General features: G+C 42.0%; 1 long non-coding RNA gene across 1 annotated transcript; it reads right to left on the minus strand.

Annotated features, from left to right (window-relative positions):
* Nucleotides 1–239: 239 nt before the first annotated feature.
* LOC144579830 (uncharacterized) lies at nt 240–3,590 on the minus strand. The gene is made up of 2 exons (XR_013528258.1): nt 2,888–3,590; nt 240–1,391 (listed from the first exon to the last, which is right to left on the minus strand). It is a non-coding gene; the product is annotated as an uncharacterized LOC144579830 (long non-coding RNA).
* Between the last annotated feature and the right edge of the window lie 501 nt (nt 3,591–4,091).

Raw genomic sequence — 4,091 nt, forward strand, 5'->3', positions numbered from 1 at the left:
TCTTAATTCACCTCTAAAAATGTTAACAGAATCTACTTCATAGGATTGCTGTGAGGATTACACAAGGTAATGCAAGGAAAATATTTAGAACAGTATGAGGCAGAGTAAGTGCCTAAGAAAAGGAAGTTGTTATACGGTTGCTGCTGCTTCTGTTATGCGTCGGACACCACTGGCATGCAAGGAACCGCGAAGGATGCAGGAATAACGAATGGCCTCAGAAGTTCATTACCACTGCTAATTGTTTTGGAAAGTGTGCCTTTATTGAACACCTATCATGTAGTTGACATTATGTAAAATATTGAATACATTATCCTGATGTTCAACACAACTGTTTAATGAATACGGAAACTGAGACTTAGGAGGCCAACTATTTCACTCAAGGTCACCCAGCAAGTACGTGGAAGAGATGAGATTCAAATCCAGATCGCCAGGCTAAAGCCTGCAGTTTGTGGTCTCTCGTAGCAAACACCTCCAAAAGTTATGTAAGCAAGGATCGAAGACAGTTCTATTGCAGAGTAGGCATCGTTAGGCAGGGGAGATCATTATGCTGTGGGAGTGATTGTGGAAAACCGGGAAAGTGACATTGGATGAGCAGAATTTCCATAACGAAAGGTAAAGGGAGGGTTTTAGTCTGAACCATATGAACTCATTTTTGTAGGTCAAAAAGTCAAATATTCATAATTTCATATGGTTCCACCTAAAAAATATTCGTGGTAAGAGTGATGACACGGAAAAGACTTAAAAAATGGGGAGTGTTAATCCTTTACCAGGCTCCGACTTTCAAATGAGGGCTCCTGAATGTTAGAGAGAAAGGGGAAAATCAGAAATGTGAACAGCTTGGAGTACAGGGATTCTGGGAAGAGGAGAATGAATCTTTAATCAGATGAAATTCAAGAGTAAATTGCTAATGCCATGATTCTTAATCTACAGGTATTTGAAGTCAGTTTTAGTATGTCTTCTTATTTTTAGGCAATGTATATAAAATATAAGCAAATGGTTTACTTAAAATTTAATAAACAGTAGGGGCAATGAAGATGTTTCTACAGAGTTACATAACGTTTCCATGAAACATTTTAGGATTAATCTGAACACACAACAGTCATTATTCCAAGAGACGTATACAGACATAAATAACATTGCAAAAATCTCTTCAGCATCAAAATCACCAAGAAGAGTTCTTTGACAAAAAGTACATAAATTTTACTCCATATCAGAAAAGAAAGCGTTTTACTTTTCTGATTGGAAAAATAGAGCCCACAGTGGGCATTTAAGAACTATCTGTATTTCCACTTTTGGAATGAAAGTAATTGATCTGCTTTGCTGCCGGAGAGTGATCACTTATCTGGAGAGTTAACTTTCCTGCCCTGCACGTGGTTCTGAATGGGCACAGCCTGCAATGCAGAAACAGTTTTTCAGAGGAAGCCAGAGTGACATTCTCCACCAGGAATCTCAAGCACAGGGCTCTTTTCAACACACCTAGGGTCAGGCTCCAAGGCTCTTTTAAACTGTCTCAAAGAAGTTATATTTTATTTCTGGAGATGAGAAGAGGACCGTGATGTCTACCAACGCTGTTATATAACTAGGCAATGTTCTAGATCCTTTAGATACTTTATTTCATTTCACTTCTGCACAGCATTATTATCACTACTACTGTTGTTATACTATTATTATTTTTACACATGCGAAACTGGGGGCTTAGAAAAAAAAAAAAAGAGGCTTATAGTCACATGCTTTGATCCAGACCCTGGTCTTACGAACTCCAAAGCCCATCCTTTCTGTTCTACCTCATGGTGCCTCATAGTCAGATCTCTTCCACCTCAGCTTGGTCTACTCATTGCAATATTTAGCAATTCTACTCCCAACGCTGTCCCCCTCAATCGCTAGCTCATAAATGGAGTGATTTTGTCATCAGAGGACATTTGGCAGTGCTGGGAGACATTTGTGGTTATCATGATCTGGGGCAGTGCGACTGGAAGGTAGCTGGTTGAGTTCAGGAAGGCTGCTGACCACCTTGCAGTGCACAGGACAGCCCCCACGACAAAGAATTCTCCCACTCCATTGTCAACGGTGAATGCCAATGTTGGGAAGCTGTGGACCTCGTCCTACATGCTTCTTAATCCCCTCACCCATCCCTACATTTCCTTGTTCCTGAAATTTTTGCCTACCTTCTGACAATCCATTTTTGTTTCTAGACAATTAGAAAAACTGAATAATTAATGTAATCTTCTCATTATGAAACTTTCATTAAAATATTTTGTAGAGGTGACTGGCTAGACACCGCACAGTGAATTAGATCTGCTTCTCTCTATTAGGAGCTTATAACCTTAGGCAGGCTTCTTTACTAAAGCCTAGAAGAGAAGCCAGCAGGAATATAGCTGTGCTAAATTCACACACATCAGAGGGAAGGCTTTGCATTCTCAGAGGTTAATGAGAAAGGGAAAATGCTTTTCAGCTGAAGAAAGGAGGGTTATGGGGAGGGCAGTGCCATATCCCCTGGGGGAGTCAAGGAAGTCATCACCTTCTCCCTGCTCGGGATAGGATAGCCACGTGGAGGATGCCAAATTTCAGAACCTGCTAACAGGAGGAAGAAATTTGTTCTGGGTGCAGTGCTGGACATACACTGATCGTATACAGTGCCAACACATGCATATATCCACATCATTTTCTTTTACATCTTGTTTTTGGTTTTGCTAATGAATAATCATAGAAATGATCTAAACTCTCTCTTGCCCTTTGCTTTGCCTGTGTAAACACAGCAAGAAGCAAACAGTAATTCAGTTATACCCTGTACTTGCAGCCCTCTTAATTGTTTTAAATTCTTTAAACAAAAAGCTAATATTTATTCGCCATTTTTTACAAAACAGCTTTATTTGGGACAGGCACTTACAATCCTCCAAGAACGAATAGCTGTGTAGACTTCCACAAGGCCCAAGGCAAACATAATTTATGGAAAGACAAGCTTCTCAAATCCTGTATTCTTAGATTTCTAATTCCGTTAAGCGTGGCATTAATATGCAGTCGAAGGCCTTTCCTGGTTGCATTATCTCTGAGCAGCCACAAGAGGGAGTGTGAAGAACGCAATCCTCTGGAACTGCACTTTCAGAAACCATTTCCTTTAGTCCACAGGAGAAGCACCCGCAGCTTCACGTATTCTGAGCAGGAGGAAGAGACCCTTAGGACAGTCACCTGCAAGTCCTCTTAACGTTCTGTTTACTCGGAAGACGGAGAAAGGGAAGGTTCGGAAGGTTCCTCGAGATTTCCTGTCCTGGGTTTGTAAACGATGCCTGAGGGAGGTTTGGCAAAAATCAGCCCACACGGACACTGGGCTCTATTTGATTTAGCTGAATTTTTACCATGCCAGAAACGGCCAAGGCTCCTGGGGTGACTCGGGGTTTCAGTGGAATTAATCACTCTAAGTTTGATTTTTCCACAGTGATTCATTTCCTTCAAAAAGGATCTTGATGATTTCGTTTGCCTTTGGCATTTTCAAAGGAAGAGAAATCAGCATTCTGTGTTTTCTTTCAAAATAGAACAGGGAATGGAAATCAGAGCCCTGGATCTCCTCCCTCGCACCCTCACTCTGTTTATGCGCTATTGCCGCAGGTGGGCGTCCTGCAGAAAGCTCAAGTGCTTCCAAGAATACCCAGATAATTGCTGTCAGGTAGGGCACTCAGGAAAGAGACGCCGATGGAATATTGGGGTGTCGAAGGACAATAGTTCTCAGATTTCGGCATAGATCAAAATCACTCGGAATACTTCCTTGTTCAAACACAGAGCTCGGTTTCGATTTAGCATGTCTGAGATTGTGGCTGAGAATGAGCATTTTTAACAAGTTCTCAGGTGAGGCTGAGGTTGCAGGTTGGAGGACACACCTTGAGAATCACCGCTCTGGAGAGTATTCTACGGTTTCTAAGATTTCTCCATTAACCCTGAGAACGGGGCCTGAGAATCTGCGCCACCCACGTCACAGTAACAATGTGCCCCCACGTGGGACTGGTGCCTGAGATTCTGATCCCGGCTTCTAGGGCAATGACGACTATTCCCTACTCGCACCTTCTTGCAGACTCTAAGGCGCCATGAAAACTAGACGT

The sequence above is a fragment of the Callithrix jacchus genome, chromosome 16, assembly GCF_049354715.1.
Source record: "Callithrix jacchus isolate 240 chromosome 16, calJac240_pri, whole genome shotgun sequence".
NCBI lineage: Eukaryota > Metazoa > Chordata > Mammalia > Primates > Cebidae > Callithrix > Callithrix jacchus.